The sequence below is a fragment of the Etheostoma cragini genome, chromosome 5 (genome assembly GCF_013103735.1).
Source record: "Etheostoma cragini isolate CJK2018 chromosome 5, CSU_Ecrag_1.0, whole genome shotgun sequence".
In the NCBI taxonomy this organism is placed as follows: Eukaryota; Metazoa; Chordata; class Actinopteri; order Perciformes; family Percidae; genus Etheostoma; species Etheostoma cragini.
The window spans coordinates 2,170,932-2,191,854 of NC_048411.1; positions in this window are offsets into that span (position 1 = coordinate 2,170,932).

A 20,923-nucleotide genomic window follows, 5' to 3' on the forward strand; every position below is an offset into this window, starting at 1 on the left:
ACTTATTGAAGACTCAAGACAGCCATAACATTGTGATTTTCTACAAGTGTATGTACACTTTTGACCACAACTGTAGATGAAGAAGAATGAGAGTGAGAAGGAGATCCACTGAGGAGGAGAAGGAGGTAGAGGAAGCGGAAGAGGAAGAGGCGGAGGCCCAGCTAGGGGTAGAAGCCGAGGTGGAGGTAGAGGAAGAGGGAGAGGAAGACCTGATGCCGGAGCACAAGCTCAAAGAAGAAGAGGACCAAATTAATCAAATAAAATTAGCGCAACACTAGTGGACCATGTTGTGAACCCCGGAGTGATGCTGAGGGAGGCTGGAGGAAGAGTCCAGCCAAATCTTAGAACATTTTGACAAGGAAACAGTTATCAGCTACATGTTGTATGCACCATATCAGCACTTTGATAGCCCTTATTGTGACATTTTACAGTAGGTTACATGTATTATTTTCTATTGGGTTGAGAACGGCAAGTAGGAAGAACAAGAGAGAGACATCATAAACATGGTTTTGGCCAATGATGCTATCAGGCTCAGAGAAATCCACGGCAACTTTATCGGTGACCACGCCATTTTCAATGATGTCCATCAGGTCTCTCTGTCAACTCCGGCACGCATCCTCAAAAGACGTCACGTTCAAATGAAAGACATTTATCGAGTGCCTTTAGAGCTGAATTCAGAGAGGGTCAAACGCCCGTGGAGGTGTGTATTTTTACATGTGCATTGACGGCGTACTAGATCCATCCTGAACTACACAATCTTTTCTTTCACTGTATTGTTTCACAGATGGATGCTGAAGAAATCTTGCATGAATACATTTACAGTATATAGATGAGGCAGGGTTTATTTATTTATTTAATTTTCTTGTATTGCTAAAACTGGAGCTGGAATTTTCAATTTCCTCGCAGGAGTCATCCCAAAAGGATTAATAAAGAGAAGTCTAAGTCTAAGGGTTAAACCTCATAAAAAGCAAGATGGAGCGGTAGAAATATGGGGCCACAGGGCTATAATCAATGTCCAAGGGCAATGCGGGGATAAAATCCCCCCCTTGTGCTGCCATTACACAGGATGGGGTCCTCCTCCGTCATGCCAATATGGGCTCTTGCAACACACACCTCACTAACTCAACTTCTTCCCTTTCCCGGAGTCTTCTGCTCTCTTGCCCCTCTCCTCTCTCCTCCTCTTGCTTCCTGCAGGGGTTTCTGGCTCTGGAGCTGTGGTTGGAGTCACCTGCGGCCTCCATGTTCCTGCTCGACACCTACTGCTACAATTGTTCATGTCTCTCTGTCTCTGTCTGTCTCTCTCTTTCGCTGTCTCTGTCTGTCTCTTTCTCTCACCCCCAACCGGTCGAGGCAGATGCCCCCCCACCCTGAGCCATTGTTCTGCTCGAGGTTCCTACTTCTTTAAAGGAAGTGTTTCCTTGCCTCTGTCGCCTCGTGCTTGCTCTTGGTGGGAATTGTCGGGTTCCTGTAAATAACAGCCCAGACCCAGACAGTCTAGACCTGCTCTTTATGAGATAACTGTTGTTGTAATTTGGCTATATAAATAAAATTGAATTAATTTAAATTAAACCTCACATTCTCGCATTTTTGGACCGATTGCACAACATCATCACAGCAGTTGCAATGCATTGTCATCTGGGATAATGTGTCATTCCATGACTCTGCTCTTGTCCACAACTGGTTTCAACACCATCAGTTTACCGTAGTATGCCTTCCCTCATGCTCTCCCTTTCTAAACCCAGTGGAAGAGATCTTCTCTGCATTGCGTTGGAGGGTTTACGCCCTCCTGGCCCCAGGCCCAGGTAGCCCTCATTCAGGGCTTGGAGGACGCGTGTGACCAAGTCAACGCTGCAGCTGTGTGAGGATGGATTCGACATTCCAGACTGTTCTTCATGTTGTCGTGTCAATGAGGACATCGCCTGTGATGTTGACGAAATTCTCTCGCCGGATCCTGCTAGTTGAAGAGTTAATGTGTAATATTTTCTGTACTTTTTCAGATCTTTTTTTTTTTATTGTTTTTTTTTCTATGTTTGTAACCTGTACTGGATACTGTGTTTTATGTTTGTCTGCTAACAGTGAAAACTGGGACAAGTTTTGTTGTTGATTCTCCATGTTGAAATCTTGACTGATTTGGGTATATGGAGAAACATAAATGATGCTTTCCTCAGTCTGCAGCATTGGTCTTGTGGAGTGTTTGGTAAACTTATTGTATATTTGCACTTTCTCTGTGTACTTCATTGACCGTACTCTAATCACTGAGAAGTAAAGTGTTTTAGGTCAGCAACAGCTGGCTCAAACAGAATTAAGTCATGTGGAACGTGTGTATTTCATATGGTAACAAAATATGTTTTAAAATATATTTTTATAAAGTAGTGTATAGTTTTTGCTAGAGTGTTTCATTTTGCAAAGGGTCTGAGGTATTCTGCTGATTGGGTGGGTGTGTGGTTGTGCTATTTGTGTGTAGTGTTTTAAAAAACTGGCCTTTTAAAATAGTGATTATGCAATTGAAAAAAAACTAAGAAGTCTGCAGCAGTGTGATGAAGCCTCACACTGCTGCCTGCACATTAATTTCCATCTCCCTCTTATCTGTGTCGGCTCATCCATTTACACCCACACCCAAATCTAACCCTGGCTTATGGGCGGGGCAAGTAGGTGTGCACGGGGGGGCACGGGGTGGCACCTCCCCCTCCCTGACACATGATTGACCACCCTTCCTCCAATCCACTGGGCTAGAGTGCTGTCAATCTGAGCACGGTGATTCCCATTAGATCAGAGTACTGTCACTTGGCTGCCTGTCCTGCCAATCTTCTCAGCCCTTGTCACATGACCAACTAATGTTTCCATGACGACTATCCAAAATTCAGATTTTTTATTTAGCAGAATGACATTGTGTTCTAACCTTTCCATTATTTTTTACATTTCTAAGCAGATTTTCTATGCTGCATTCTGATAAAATACCCCCCCCCCACCCCCCCACCCCACCCAGTCAGGAGCCCCCCTGACTGATTTTTGGTCCGCCCCCCATGCCACCCCACTTAAAAAATCCTGGAATCGCCTCTGCCCTGCATGTGTAAATTAACTCAGCCTGATGTAAATATATTATTACTTATGAATTCTGCTTATCACCACTGTTTTCCTTGGGAGAGATGCATCTCTCTGCCGTTTTAAGTAACATTAATTACATCCAGCCTGTGTAACCAACACAACCTTTTAAGCATTACCGCCGAGCTATAATTGTACATTTTTAAGTGTAGTGCATGCATAATTTTACTCGCTGTAGTAAATGGCACTCCATCAGTGAAGCCACAGCTGTTGTTGCAAAAATGTTTCACTGTTAATTAACACCCTGAACCAGTCAACATGCATCAGTTATCATGTGCATACAAAAGGTCTTCTGCATTTTGAAAGAATAGGTTGTGCTTATCCAGTGCAGCTAATAGCAAAACCAGTTCTCAGCACAGAGATTTTCATTGTTGAGATAAAAAAAAGAGAGGCAGGTGTCATAATGTAGTTATTTGTGCCGTTACTCAAACAAAATATATTAATGGGAAATGCAACAAACTCCTATAAAGCATAGCTCTTCAGACCAAATCATTATCATTTAATGTGGAAATAAATGCCAGTATGTTTTATATGCAAGTGAGGATTGTCCATTTTAAAGGACACAATGACTGAATTTGCATGTTTCCCCCCATTCATTAAACATTCTAAGATTCCCGCCAATCCTTTCCCACAACATGCTGAAGTGTGTTTTTCATTTTCAGTTCAAACGTTGGCTGCCATTTATCTCAATATGCTATGATAATAATGCAGAGGCCTGAAATATGCTCGGGAGAAGTAATCTCAGATGTTCTTAAAATACAACAAACTCTTGTTAAAAAAGTGGACATTTGTATTACTGCAAAACATAAATTGAATTACGTCACGTAAATAGGGTTTTATGGATTTTCATTTCTGTTACTCGGGCAGGACCCAAATTGTGCATTCCTGTCTGGACCCAATATGACTCCAATTAACACCAATGTCAGAATGAAAACCGACCATGGGATGCAATAATATAATACAACACAATAATTTGAGCTAAAATGTAGAGGGGCTGTGGTAAACCAAGTTTTTTCTGAACTAATGATGGTTTTAAGGGGACCAATTACACATACTTGGGGCTCCCTGACACATTTATGACACCAAGATCCGCCCCTCCACTTGTTCAGCTCTTTTGTCTCTTGAGGAATGTCTCTCAATTGTCAATATTCAATAATTAGCTGCAGGGCCCCGCGGAGGGCTGTCTGTCCAGGCAGATGTTAGGGCCCTCCACCCCAGGTCACTAGCTCACTCTGTCAATCTAACCTCTGCTAAGCACCATGACCGAGCCGGCAGCTCCTCTCGGCCCTGCCCTCCAACGTAACAGGACCAATAGGCGTCGATTGTTTTGGGGGCCGGGATGCAGGAAATGTGCATCTCCCCCCTAAATTATTTTTTAGAAGTGGTAGATTAGTCCCACCTCAAAAAATATAAAAAGACAACCCCCCATCCCAAAAGTCGTAACAATAACCGTCCAGTGGGCTCCTCCAAACATGTACGGAAAACCAGAGCTGTCTACTTTGCTATAGAAGTACAAAATAATAATAGACTTATGTAGATTTAAACAATCCAGCTTCTGGCTTAATTAAAGCCTCGTTCTCTATCAGATTTGTTGTTGAGGTGTACATGAGACTATTTCAAAACACGTCTCCAGACTGAACTTGTGATTCACTCAACATGCTCTGATCTTAACTAATAGCAGTATGATTTTGGTAAAAGTGGTCAGTCTACCTTGGAGGGTTTAGACTTGACTAAAAATCATATAATAAACAGTATAATAAACTAAATTCTAATGCAGAATATGAAGGGCATTTTCACTTCAGCTATCACGCTGATCTATCTATCCATCTATACATATATATATATATATATATATATATATATATTTATATATAGATACATATATGGCATATATACACAGTATATATGTATATACTGTACACACACACACACAATATTCATCCTGGTTCTGGTTAGATACACACATGTTGTTGTCACAATGTGTTTAATCATAATAATTCTAAAATATGGTTTGGAAATGTAATAAAATGATGAAGATGGCTGTTTTGAAAATGAGTCAAAATGAGTCCTAAACGAAAAGTTGTGTCTTGTTTAGTGACCTTTAGCCAATGGGCGAGGTGTGTGAGTTATGAAGGGGGGGGTCCAGCACAGAGGCGTGTCACATGTGCATCCTGACTCGGCTGACTCCTGAGCGCGTGATGAATGCCACAGGGTCAGATATTTGTGAAGACAAGCAGCAGGACGTTGACGGTGTTTAGTGGCTGTATTTTTTTCACAACAGATAAATGACACCTTTCCCTCTGAGCAGTCGGCCTGGGAACTCGTCCTCTCTGATAAATAATCAATAGTGTTGCTGCTTCTCACAGGAGGCCTCCTATAGACCGATCCCTGTCTGTGTGTGGACAGCCATGCTGTTAGCATTCATGTCCTTATTAGGCTCTGCCTTTGTAAACCTGCACAATAACAACCGAGCATCCATCTGTTCATTTAGCTGCTTATTGGGGTCTAGGTCATGGGTGCACCGAGCTAAGCAAGGTAGCCCAGATCCCTCTATTCAGCCCTTGGTTTAGAGTCCAGAATGGATATGTCATCCCTCCGTTGGCCCAAGGGTCCACACTGAGTTGGACATGCCAGGAAGCCCTCTTGAGGGAGCACCCCAGGAAGCATTCTATTCTGATGCCGATGGTTTGCAACCGAGACCCCCCCAACTCACAGTCATTTCCTGTCTCTGTGTCCCGTGGGTTTCCACCACCACGCCTCTTTAGGAGGCCAACGGTAGGTCCTGAGTGGATTGATTCATCATTACTCTGACTTATTCCTTAATTAAAATCTGAAGTTTTGTGAGTGTAGCTAGAGCAAAAACACAAAACGGGTTCTATTATTTAATATTCTCTCATACAAAGCTGCCCAGTCTGAAAAATTAAGAAATCTGCAATTTTTTTTTTAAACACTTGTTTCAATGCTTTTTTATGCTTTTTTAAATGTTGACACTATGGCGCATTTTGGAAAGCTTTTTGAAAAGCTTTGAGAACCTCCTGTGGCGCTTTTGACCTTAGCAAATCCAAGTGCTGGTATACAATTTTGGGTAGAAAGCCAAAATATAATGCCCAAATGGGGTCTAGACACTGTGGGGAGCCTGAAGACCAAACCGAGGACGCGACGGTAGCGGCCCCCTGGAGGAGGGGCCAGGAGCCGGGGCGTGATGAAGACTGGAGGTGAAGGGGGGTTGGGGGGTTGCTCTTAGTCTGAGCAGCAGAGAGAGACAGGTTAAAAACAGGGATGTCGTGCTGTGATTGGCTCGTGAAATTCATGGCCGCTTCTGATTGGTTAAAATAAAAGTGAACACCTGTATCAACAGTTTAGTTTAGAGAAAGAGAGAGAGAGAGAGAGAGAGAGAGAGAGAGATTTTTTTAAATGTCTTTCTGAAGGAATTTTTGCTGTGTCACTAACAAACGCTTTACTTTTAAAAATATACATTCAGAATATATTAGGGTATAAGTTAATCCTGCATCAGTTTTAGCTATGTGTACCAAATAGACTGGCAACTGAGTTTATGTACAGATTCAAATTTCATGCAGACATTTTAAATAAGTATTTGTCTGAGCACAACAATGCACCCGTTTTACCTTGGCCCCAGCAGCACAGCTAAAGCCTACGACTGCTCTATATGTGTCTGTATCGGCTTCATGAATAAAGCTGAAAAGATGATGAGCGGGCGCCCAGGGACCTTCTATATGTGTCAGTGGCAAAGGTCAAGCACCTATTGTTCACTGGCAGCACTGGAAATCCCAAACCACATTACGCTCACCACTGGGAGGCTACGGACCAAAACTACTTAAGCTACTCTACAATCACATATAATGTGGCAGCGTACTTCAGCATGTGATTTAGTATATTCAAAAAGAATCAATTCCTCCTTTGCATATGGGGATTTCAGTAAAGGTTATTGACTTATGATCTACAAAGGATCCATTTCTAAAAAAAAAGGCACGTGCGGACGGCCACGCACAGGCTGTGTACTGTAAATGGGGTTGGGTGTCATTTTTTGATTTCATTGCTATATGATACCTGTGATATGATGTCTGAGTTTTGGTACTAATACCAAACCAATACTTTTTTTAAAATCTAAAATATTCTATTAATTGAAACAACAAGCCAACATTGTCAAATGTTGTTCAAGACTGCATGAATTCACAATAATACATAACTCACAATATGGATATACAGCATATCATACACTGTAAAACGTCGTTGAGCATTAAATCCAAACTGTTACATCCAAGATTTATCCACTTGAGGTCCAGAATTTATCACGTTATCGCTCATTTCTGCCGCTAGCTCCATGCTACATTGCTCTAATGAATCATTTCGAAATTATTTACGGAAATTAAGGCACACTATATGCCTTATTTGGGCGACAGCGAGAGCAAAGAGCATAGAGTCGGGAAAGAGAACAATCTGCCAAGTCAAACCAGTCTAATGGGGTTGAAGATATTATACAGCGGACAAGATAGATAACTAGCATTTACCGAGGGTAATAACGTCCCTGATTTGAAGCTTTGTATGATTATGTTCATGTATATTTTTGCATATAGGAGAACTGTTCTAGACAACACAAATGCTTGTCTGACATTGCTGTTAGTGCTATATCAAGAAATATGACATCATTTTGTTAGATAGATAGATAGATAGATAGGTAGATAGATAGATAGATAGATAGATAGATAGGTAGATATATAGAAAGATAGATAGATAGGTAGATAGATAGATAGATAGATAGATAGATATTTTTTGATCCCAAGAAAAATGGGAAATTAGGGTGTGACAGCAGCACTCGTAAATCAGTCGCACAACACAGAATATAAATATGAATGAGATACTTGGAAAAATATACATCCATACAATATACATGAAACTACAATAATAGGAATAAAATTAAAGAACAATTATTTGAATACATACAGGATGGGAAAACCCAAATGTGCCAATGCTTAAATAATAATATGCTAAAATGTATGCTAAATGTAAATAAACCAAATGTGCAGGTTGCACTTAGTGCAGTAGTGTGGTGTCTAAAAAGTCTTATTAACACCCAGTGATGACGTGTTAAAAAGTGGTATTGCTTGTGGTAGGAAGGATTTTCTGGAGCGGTTGATTATTGGCACAAGTAAATATCATGAGGGCAAAAGCGTCTGTTTTTTTGGAGAAAATGTACTGTATGTATTCCTCCACGCTTTTTAAAAGCAAAAATATAGAGCAGTTGTGGAGAAAGTAGCCCTGTGCCCGGTCATACCAAGCGAAAAAAATATGTTCCCTCCCCATAAGCAGCAGTTACAGAAATAAAGGAAGAAAATAAAGAACCAGAGGAACCCCCTCAGGAGTTTTATCAGAGCCGTTCTTTGGACTGGTCTTCTCCCTTAAGAGGGTCAAGAGTGTGGTGAGCATACACTTTCCTTTCTGAAGGAGGGCAGCCAAACAAACTCAGCTCTCCAGGGAACTGAGAGGGGAACTCTAAAGAGACCCTGGATTTATTGTCACGCACTGAAGAATCACTGTTGCAGCCCTTACAACAATGCAGTGGCTTTCCTTCTGTGTTTATGACCAGTTTTTTGAACATACATATCATTTGACAGAAAAGGATCCAGAGTCTGGTTTCAAGCACAGCACCTCCTAAGCCAAATTCATGTAAAATCCATGTGAGCATCAAAACTAACTAAGTGATTTTTTTTAAACCAAGAATTGTCCCCCAGAAGATATCTTTAGCAAATTTTACCTGTATCCCTTGTGTTGTTTTCCTTTTATCCATGAAACATTACTATCACTTTTTCTGACATTTTGTCACTTTTTCACTGTAGTGCGTGCTTTTTTTCATGTTTTTTCCAGTTATTTGATGTTTCCAATGCGTCAAAAACCTGTGAGTTTCCATTTCTTTTTTCTTCGTGGGGCGCGTGCGCCCACTCTCGGTATGAGGCGCGTGTCCGTGCTGTTCTCCGACATGCGCTCACAATCACACCTGATAGACGAGCTTTAGTACAAAACCAAAGTAACGAGCCAATTTTGTAAAATGTAAGGAGTAAAAAGTACTGATATTCATGTTAAAATGTAAGGAGCAAAAGTAAAACGTTGCCAAAAAATAAATAGCAAAGTAAAGTAAAAATATCTGAAAAATCTACTTCAGCACAGTAACAAAGTATTTATACTTTGTTACTTCCCATCTCTGGATACAACCAGTCACATGACTATATATATACATTTAGCGTTCTTCACAGTTGAATTTAGCTGGCAAAGAGTGACCAACACGCGGTGATGACAGTTAAGTTATACACCAAAACGACTATTGAAGATTAGAGAAAAGATGGGGGTTCGGGTTAAAACACAGGCCCCTTTATGTAGTACTCCCGGGACAAGAACACACTCTATAGTTTTCCCCTCAACCCTCTTGTTGTCCTTGGGTTAAATTGACAACAAATTTAAATGATAAAAAATATTAATAGTATTGAGTAAAAGTTGACATATTCCGTCTGTGATTATCCATCAACATCCATTCCTTCAATTTTAGTCTAAATAATTCCTGATTTCTACTTTTCTAACTCAAACAATAGATATTATTTCCTATAAATGAGGTTTACTGACCATAAATTCCCCAAATAATAACTAGAGTTAGTAAGTCAGTGTTACGTAGTGTTGAAAAAAAGCGTCAAAAGTGTAAGGAAAGGAAAAAGGTTTTAAAAAATTGCCAAAAGCATAAACAAAAATGTGGATTTTCAAGACAACACAAGTTAACTTCTTCTAGGACACAAACTCTGCAGATCACGCTCTTGTAGATCAGCAGTCATTGTGCTGCATACAGATACATACGTAGCACATTTAAATTCTAGTGTGTACAAATGGTTCTTGAGAAGAGCCTGTGATGTTTGGATTTGGCTCCAGGCGGCACTGGGTGTGTATTTATTCAAAACCCTGTAAAGTGGGAGTCTAAAAAAATCAGGTGGTGACCTTGGGTCCATTTTGCGCGGGGCAGCGTGCAGTGCCAGTGAATGGCCGGACGCAGCGGGGCTTGCAGGCACCTGGCTGGACGGCCCGGGCGCTCCACAATGCTGTCTGGGGGGTAATTACCACAAGGTATTCTTTAAAAAGACCAGATGGGGATGAGGTCCTACCCCACCCCATCATTTACAACAAAACCCCATTCAATGACACACTTAATCCACCCACCGGTTAGCTCTTTCAGTGTCTGCTGTTGTTGTGCTTGTTCCTTTATGCTAATTCAGACTCACCCCACACCTCCCTCACAAATAGGGAGAGGGAGAGAGAGAGAGAGAGGGAAAGTGAGAAAGACATAAGTGCCTCAAGGGACTCCAAAAGCATTATTCATTTTCAAATTGTTTCCGCCACAGCAAGTACAGTAACATTTGTGCCTCCCTTCTTCTTCTTCTTCTTCTTCTGTGTCTCTGCCACCCTGAAGTGCTCTGGGGCTCTTTGAGGAGGACTCGCTGGGGCGAGGCTGAGCGACAGCGGGAGGAAACTAAAGGGGGAAGGGTGAGAGACCTAGGCGGAGACAGAGAGAGAGGGGGCCTTTATAGACAAGGTCAAGTCAGAGTTCAGGGTTCGCGGTGGCACCAGCTGAGGTTGGGAGGGGGGGCACCTGTTATTTTGTGGATACGTATCTGTTTCGTTTCCAGCTGGATCCACCCCTCTCCCTCCCTAGTGCTTTCCCAATCCAGTTAACCAGGAACCCCCCCCCCCCCCCCCCCCCCCCCCCCCCCCAACACACACACACACACACACGCACACACACACACACACACGCACACACACGCACACACACGCACACACACACACACGGACACACACTTCCAGCTTCCCCAAAGAATACCTAATCAGATCCTCGCTCCTTTTAGAGCCGTATTCTCTTCTGTTCATCGCAGGCTAATGTTTTTTTTATCAGACCGGTAGTGTGACATGTTCTCATCATGGTTTCCTATTAAATTTTCAGTTTTTGAATAAGTAATTAGTAATACATGAATTAGCAATTTAAATTTCGTACAACACATATTTTGTCAAGTGCAGACAACTGCAAGAACAAGAAAAGTCTGGCTAAGACAGAAGAACATTCTCCAACAAACAGTTACAGAAAAAGGTGATATGAGGAAGCTGCCATCCTCTCTCACACACTTATCAACGTGACTTCAACAACTACTTATACACTCACCGTTTCTGGTACATCAGATTACACACCCACTGGTAATAACTATATCATAGAATAATAAACAAATCATACACAATACCATATACAATACATAACAATACAGTCTTTAGTGCAAAGGGGTGAACAAAATCCATCTGAAGAAGCAGAGAAATAACTGAACCCGGATGTGACCAAAAAAACAGTTTGTGTATGAATTTTGTTTTTAGATAGACCACGTACCAGACTGTTCTATAAGTCTCTTACAGGGTTGCTGACAGATGTGCAAAAACACGTTACTTCAAACAGTCCTTTAACCCACAAATTCATTGTGAAAAAAGTCAAAATTAAAGCTGAAAGCAGCGTTGAATGCCCCCGCCCCCCCACCGCCGGTAGTTTTCACCAGGTCAGCATGGTAAGCCCCTCAAAAATGCAAGTGACATCGCAGAATAATAATAATAATCCTTACAAAAACAGTAGGTTCCTTCGCACTTTCATGCTCGAGCCCTAATGATGCAATTAGAATATCATCATGTGGATTTTGCTCTATGTTAGTAAATGACATCTACAAGTCCTTCAGTGTTTAATGACAACTTCTAAAATGTCGGTATCATATAGGAACAAGACTTTATCCACATGCAACTTTTTGTAAAGGGAGTACTTAGTCTAGGTCCTGGCATTAGCTGTAGGCTTGTTAGCAAAATGATGAAATGCATGCATGCCCCAGAGGGGTTGTTTAGTGGCCTATGTTAGTCTAGTCTGCGCGACTCATTGAGCTTTTATCTGACCGAGGTGTGTGCAAGTCAGAATCTATGGCCCCCTCCAAGGCTCTGGAATGACATTAGCCTGACCGTGCTGTGCATTGAGAAATCCATGGTGCTGTCCTCGGTGCTGTATCAGCAGACAGATTTGTAATTGAGACTTTTTCTTTGATTCCGCCCTTTTTTTCAATTTAATATTTCAAACTTGTTTGTATTCTCTGACTACATAGCCAGAGACAAAAAGAGCCGTTCATCGAGTGGTTGAGTTCTACTAACCAAGTCAACTTCTGCTATTAAAAAATATGCATTATTACAGTGGCTTGAGTACGTTTACACACCCAGGCTAAAGTTGATTAAAAAGAGGAATAAAAAAATCATCTTTTGGAAATTGATCTTAATGCCTTAATTGAAAAAACGTAGGGAAAATCCACCCTTTTAAGGACACCAGTTTTCTTTGTGAATGAATAATATTATGTAGATAAATAAATGTGTGTGTTGATGTGATGATGTGGGGTGGGGGGTGGGAGGGGGGCTATTTTAATTCCAAAGGCCAAGGGAACTTTATCAGGATGCATAGTATCCTGATCCATGAAATAACTGGCATTTAAAAATAAAATTTGCCTCGATGGGAATTTAACATAGGGGGTGTCTACTTATGCCCCTGTATTTTAACATAGGGGGGTGTATACTTATGCCCCCTGTATTTTAACATAGGGGGGTGTATACTTATGCCCCCTGTATTTTAACATAGGGGGGTGTATACTTATGCCGTTAACGTAAAGAAGGAAGTGGGAAGTCATGTCAAATCCAAGAGTTAAATCCGTCGCACAAAACCTTAATTAAGTCTTAACCTGTTAGTATATTCAGACTTACATTAAATCTAAATTCATGAAAATGAAATGAAGGCTTATCCAATGTATCAGAATTGGGCTTATATTAATATATCACATAGGATTTATAAGGTACTTTGCATTGGGGTGGTATTACTTTGTTAACATGGTGGAAGACCTTTGTTGTTTCAGAGTGTCAGAGGCACCAGAACTAATCTCAACTCAGCAACCTTGATTGTAAAAAGTCAACTGTGATTTTTGCCGTGGGTCTTTTTGTTATTTGCGTAGTTTGGGTAAACTGTCTCTGTAATATTATTGCTATAACCCAGCCTGACAATCTATCATAATCATAATGATTCCCAATAGGCTTCTGAATTCAGGAAGCACATCCATTCTTCATCAGATGGGTTTTTCTGTCAACATCCTGTCCAGAAAAAAACAGAAATCTACACAACAACTGGTATAACATGCAATTGTTATATGCACTTGTCAATCAACCTTTACATTTAATGACAATTACAACATGTGTACATGGAAATGTCCCACACATCTAGCCGTGTCTGTTCTAATTGTGTGTAAAAGTAAAAGTACAGCTGCAAGGATATGATCCCTCCCTAGCTTTCCATTTGACACCAGTGACTAAGACCTCTTTCACATATTTCCTGATAAATTATTGGGATAACCTTTCAGGCAATAGTTATTTTCACTGTTCACACATGCACTACATTCAGGAACATTACCATCTTGCGCTTCTTAAAATTTAAGATGGGCCAAGGGACAGTTAAGCAGATTTAGGTAGTGCCAACTGCCGTAAAACTCCACAGAAGATGAATGCAGAAGACCTCACTTGTTCTTTTCAGAAACATGGCAGGGGAGGAGCTGTTTTTGTCCCATGTCAATGTTCTTGTAATGTCCCATAAGACAACATAAACATGACCTGAATCCCTCCTAATCAAGTGTTTTTTTTTGTCTAAACCCCACCACCACTTTAATGTAGTTGATGAATGTTGCTCAGTGTTCATATGTCAAACAATTTGGTCCAGAGCAAGATATTAAGATAAGGCAGAGTGCGTTGAAGTTTGCTGTATGCATGTGGTGTCCCTGGAGGAGGGTTTGTAATGACATAATAACCTCTTTTGAAGAGTCCATCACGTTTTCTTTAATCCTTCATTTCCTGTTAGAATGAACTAACTATCACGTCTTCTTAGATTTGATGAGGACAAAGAGAGGTTGGGGGTCCAATTGAGAATTAAGAAAAGGTTTAATGAAAACAGCATGATGAAGATGATAAGCCTAAGACGATACAACACAGACTCACTAACACTGCAGCTGACAGCGGACTGGATCCATGCTTCTCCCTGATGGAGTCACATGAGACCGGTCCTGAATAATTCTATATCACACACATCTATTCCCTGCACCTGAGGGCGGTTCCTTTTCACCTGGTGTATTCAAACCCATTCTCATTGGTCCGCCGTTGGCACGGTAACGTATTGAGTGCATCTGTCCAACGAAGAAGGACATGGCTCTGGACTTTTGGTCCCAGATCAAAAGGTTCTATCATGTAAATGAGACATTCTAACAAAAATACAGTTAGTGAACATTCCATTGTCTATAAGGCCGGTCTTAAGAGACAAATCATGCATATTTTCCTAACCTGGCTGCATCATGCATGAACAAAAATACATTATTCTGAATTTTTCATAACTCAACAGTCCTCTGTGGCCATTCGCAACGAGGAGGGGTGGGGGGGGGGGTGTGCAATCACGGAAGACTTGTGTCATGTGGATGTTCCGACAGTGTTGTTGTCATTACTTAGAATTCCTCATGGGGGGGGACATAAACTACGCACTATAGCTTTAAGAGTTATTGGCTAGATTTTTATGAAATGTGTTTTGGAGAGAAACCACATGCATTACATGGCACCAAGTGGTCATTTCCTGCATGTATGCATGTGAAAATGTGTGAATCCCTTGTGAGAGCAAAAGTTCATGTACAAAGGATAAGGAGACTTTCAGCAATTTGTAAAATAAAATGAAAGCGAACACAAAGATTGCTGCAGCAGTTGACAAGCTTGAGCATCCTCTGTACAGTACAGCTTCTTCTCCAGCCGGCCTATTTGTATTCTGTTGATGAATATTTTATTGTTTTTTAAAGTGCTGTTCAAAAATCAGGTCATAAATGAATATCCATAGTCAGCGCTGCTCTCGACTAGCATCGTATTGTCTGCCAAGTCACTGAGTGCCTCCGAAAAAAAAGACTTTTATATGAAAATCAGGGAGCTTGGGATGAAAGGCAGAAACACAACAATATCCGGCAAATTTGGTCCTTTGTCTGAGAGGGATTACTCCATTAGGGAAATTTATGGAAATGCAGCCGATTTTACTTTGTTGAACTTTCATTTATGTAGCAATATCATTTTAAAACCTGAACAAAAGTATGTGATTTATTAGGAATTAAGATAAGCAGAGGCAGTTATGCATTTGGATGGGTTATTTTTGCGTTCATACAAAGTAGCAAACCTTTTGGCAGCAACTTCCTGCCGTCAGATAACAAGGGTCACACTCAAATTATCTGCTGCCCCAGCAGCTACTATACGGATGAGAAACATGAAAATGAGTGTCCTGATGACATCAACATGCTGAAATGCAACACTATCTATTAGCTGTAATCAGCCCTTGTTTTATTGCAGTTATTAGTGGCACAAATGTGATTTCTGTCAGATTTTTATCCTCATGTGTAGCCTTGCACAATAATGTTGTTGCACTATTTGTAGATATTTTAAACTGATGTTTTTAGCTTGATTTTATGATCTTACCTGTAGCACTTTGAGGTTTGCCTTAAATGTAAGTTTCAGGAAATGAAAGTTCATACTTTCCTTCCAGAGTATGAGAGAAAAGAAAAAGCCCCCAGGACATAAAAAAGTTCAGAATTCTGCATGAAATGTACATCTCCATAGATCTTTTATAGAATTTGGTCCACATAAAGCCCTAAAAAAGTCAACAAAAGTCATAGAATATAGCGAAAAATTTGTTCTGATTACATTTTCAAACGTAGGCTACCACACAGTCGACTCACAGCAACGTGTTTCACAGCCTGAACATGTAAGCTCTCTGGTTCTGCGGGAATGTCTGCGTCTCAAAGTCGAACATTCTGCCAAATTCAGCTTTGAGTGGCTCATATTTGGAGTTTGCAAACATTTTCCCGTAGACTAGATGGGCCAAAATGTATTGTGAACCTCAATTGATTTGGGGGTTGGGTTAAAATTTGAGATGACATATTTGGATATGACATGTAAATGGACTGTGTGTACTGCTCCACACCCTCAGCCTCATGCTGTTTTTTTAATCTTCACAGAACACAAGAAATCCTTTCTGATTGGAATACACACAAATCTCTCCTTATCCTATGGGACTAGCCTCTCTACAATACTCTATTATAATTAGAGAAAAGTCCTCAAGCAACACTCCTCAGTGGGTGTTTTTTCCCCACGTTACATTCACTTTCAGTCCACATGGTGTTTCCATCCGCTCTACAGCGTGACGAGTTCCTGTCACCGGAGGTAGTAAAACGACTTGGGCCTCGGACTACATCTCCACATCACAGCTCAGAGAACAGTGTTCTTTGAACACTATGCATACATACAAATGTTCAAATAATTCACAAAAACTTGAATAATCATAATTCATACAACAGGTTTAGAAAATGATCGTAGTTGGGGTTATTGACATCATCTGTTATGTTCCAACATGTCCATCACCTTCCTCTTTCTTTGTGTTGACATTCTAAACTCTGTTGGATTTCTGAGGACTATGGTTAACTGCTAAAGGAACGTGAGACATGCAACAGTACAATCAAATACTGTACGTTTTACTTTTTCGGATTAAATAAAATTATGTCAATAAACTCAACATTTCTGGCCCTTGATGCGATTCTCATTTTCCAGTCTGGCACTTAGAGAAACTGTGCTTGACACCCTTGGATTAGAGCCTCGAACAGTGGGTCATAAGGGCCGGGATTTACAATGTTCACGGTTAGTCTTGAAAGGTAAATGTAACTAGACATATGGCACTGAGAGGTCAGAGGTCACATAGCAGCCAGATCACTGCTGACCTGAGTCTGGGAGGAAGATGAACACCCAAATTAAATAGTGACCTGCCTTCACAGTGATCCGTATGACATTTGAGGAAGAAGGCTGTGTGTAAAACCAACTGAACAATCCCAGCTCATGATCAATAATAATACTAAGTGGTTGGCTGGGCATTATATAATGGTGTTTCTACAAAGGAGGAAGAGTGTCTTTTTTTTTTATTTGATTTGGATTTTATTAGGATCCCCATTAGCTGATGCAGATTTCTTTCTTTCTCACAAACATATGACTATACATTTTCCCCTCATATTTATTACACTGAGTTCATAAGCACTGACTATACCAAAGTGAAACTGTACAAAATATGCATATGCATGTACATTTTTCTAGAAATGAAAAGTACATCATGTAGTGAAAAAAGGCCCTTAGGTTGGAAAGCTTGTCTTTAAAATATTGATTTATTGTGCGGTTTAACAATCTCAGCCGGAAGTGAGTTCCATGTAACCACGTACATTTCATGTACATTCATGTTTCTAACAAAAGCCAGGAGTGATGCTGAGAGCACCCCCACGACTTTCTACCAGGACAGATTGACTTACATGTTGCTTACATTAGACCTGATTAATGGCACCGGGGTCCGTTTTTCATGGTTCTACTCCTATCGGTGAGATGTTAATGCATTTTTATTTAACTCATTCTTCAGTGGGCTGCCTAACAGCAGCATTGACAATTAAAGACGCTGTCAAGTTCATTTTCTCCATTTTACCATGTCTACCTTCTCTCACTATGTGTCTTCTTGGTTTGATTTTCACACAAAAGAACTCTCACGGTGACACTGTTCAACAGCCAGCTTTTTCTCATAAACTCAACAAAGAGTTGTGCAGCTGCTCCATGCAAAGACAAGGTAGTCTAAATCTGACAAAAAAACATCAATCCTTGAACAAATGGCATTAGAAGAAAAGGAAATAAAATAAAATGAAACCTTTAACTAGTAATTGAAAGAAATTAGCTCTCTTTTCGAAGGTTTCCTGTTTACAACATGGAATGGAAGTAAATTGAACACTGATACATTATATTTGGACATGTATTTAAAAAAAAATGATTTATATCACTTTGTAGAGATCTGTCTTTTTCTATCAGAGTCAACACACACAGGCGACATAGACATTTCTAAGCGTGACTGTCCTCTTTCCCTAACCTTAACCGAGTTGTTTGTGCCTACTACTTATTAAATATGAAGCAGAGTTTGAAGAAGATCCTTCTTGTAATGGACATATGCATTTTTGGGTGACGCTGACAGGTGATACGTCCTGACGATTTTGTAAAAGATGTCAAATAACCTATTTTGTTAGCTTGGAGGATAAAGATGTACAGCAATCTCCATCGAAAAATTTAACAAGTCATTTTATGAATTTAAACTTATGCGTTAATTCATGCAGGACACAAAGTCAATTGCCTGCTGATTGTTGCTAATATCAGACCAATCACAGCCTTTCTGACATGAAGGCCTTCCCCTTCCTCTGTCTCTGTGTTGGCGCTGTAACCTGCGGCTGATTTCTGAGGACTATGGTGACCTGGTCCTCAGATCTCTGCAGGGTAAATCCAGACAGCTAGCTAGACTATCTGTCCAATCAGAGTTTTCCGTTGACGACTAAAACTACTACTGAACGTACACATGTTCCACCAAAACAAGTTCCTTCCTGAGACTATTTAGCAGAGGCACCGTGGCTCTGTCGGACGCTTAGCACCGCCCAAGGCGATTGTGATTGGTTTAAAGAAATGCCAATAAACCGTTGCCATTTTTCTGTGGAGTAAGGGTTGGTAGTGCAAGACTAATCTTTGGATAAAAATCAAGACAGATGTGTTTTTAGTGGATCATGGCTGGGTTGTCACCCCAGGCCATTCAGGAAGACATAAAACACCGTTTGTGCAATGCTGAATTTTGTATGTAGGCTGCTACCTCACACACCACCACCCCCACCCCCACCCAAAATCGCCAGCAGCCAGGTAGAGCAGAGGGCAGATCTCTAATACCCCACCATCCTCCCCCCATACAACTGCCAGTCCTACACAGCACCCCCACCCACACCCCCCGCTCCCGTATGTCCAGCCTTCCCAGCAGGGTGTTTACCCTGCCACCTACTTTATCAGTAAATAAATAATGGCAACATAAAGTGCAGTGTGGAACGGGAGCTGAGATTGGATAACAGTCGGGAAGGCGTGGCGGACTGTAAAATATTAATGATCCTGATTACTTTGTGCAGTGGTCACACAGGCTTCCTGAAATGCTTCATGACGGAGCAGGGCTTTGTTATGGATGAGCTGCAAATCAGAATATAGAGTTGTAGAGATCAGCAAAATGTAGCGAAATGTCAGCAATGACATCCGCACAGAAAAACCAAAGGAACGGAAAGAAGATGTAGTCAGCTGGGATCGACTCCAGCATGGATGGATGGATGGATGGATAGATGGATGGATGGGTGGATGGGTGGATGGGTGGATGAATAGACAGATGGATGGACAGATGGTTGGACAGATGGGTAGATGAATGGACAGATGGATGGATAGATGAATCGATTGATTGATTGATTGATTGATTGATAGATTGATAGATGGATGGATGCCTGTATAAATGGATGGATGGATGGATGGATGATAGACAGATGAATGGATGAATGGATGAATGAATGGATGCATGGATGGATGGAGAGTTGGTTGGATGCATGAATAGATGGATAGATAGATGAATGGATGGATGAATGGACAGATAAATCAATGATTGGATTGATGCATGGCTAGACAGACAAATGGATGAATGTGTCAACAAAGGAATGGCTGTATGGATGGATGGATGGATGGATGCATGGATTGATGGATGGATGGATAGTTGGATGAACGGGTGAATAGATAGACAAATGGATGGATGCATGGATGAATCAATGATTAGATTGATGCATGGCTAGACGGACAAATGGATAAATGCATGAATGGATGAATGGCTGTATTGATGGATAGTTGGATGAATGGATGAATAGATAGACGAATGGATGGATGGATGGATGGATGGATGGATGAATCAATGATTGGATTGATATATGGCCAGACAGACAAATGGATGAATGGCTGTATTTATGAATGGATGAATGAATGAATGGATGGATGGATGGATAGATAGATAGATGAATATATGGAAGTCTAATTGGCTGTTATCGTACCTTAAATGTTCTCTGTTGCTTTTGTTTGTTTTGATGTTCTTATCTCGTTCAGCTTGACTGATTGCTTGACATATTTATTAAAAATAGAAATATTTCATAAAATGCATTTTATCAAGGCAGGATAAGACAATTTGGAGAAATCATAATGTAGGCTCGGATTGGGAATACTGGCAGAATTTAGTTACAATAATGTGACAGAAAAGTTCAATTAAAGAGAAGCACAGACCTAAAGGGAAAACTATTACACAGTGACACCTATACGTCAAAGGAAGATAAACAGGAGTTGATTTAGTTCAGTAAGTAACAATGACACTGTATTGGTGTTTGTGTGTAAATGTCCTTGCCACTAGAACATGATGATTGAATGAGAACATGAGAACATGAATGATTTGGAACATGAATTGTGTTGTCAAGTTGAGAGGTTCCGAAGATGAACTATAGAAGGAATGACAGTGTGCTTTCAGCCATACTTCTTCACTGTTGTTGGGTAATGCTACAGAAGCAACCAATAATACTTTTACTTATGTCTCACCGTATTTGTTGGGGTAAATGTTGGAGGAAAACAACTAGAGTGGATTCCTTGAATGTCAAATGAATCAGAATGTTTCTTAAAAGTTGCGTTAGATTGGAAGAATTCTCACACAATGGTGTGCTTTTTAACAAAACTGACGATGACCTAAAATATGTGTGACTGGAGTTAATGGGCAGGAACATGCAATGAAGTCAGCGGTCCCAGAAGA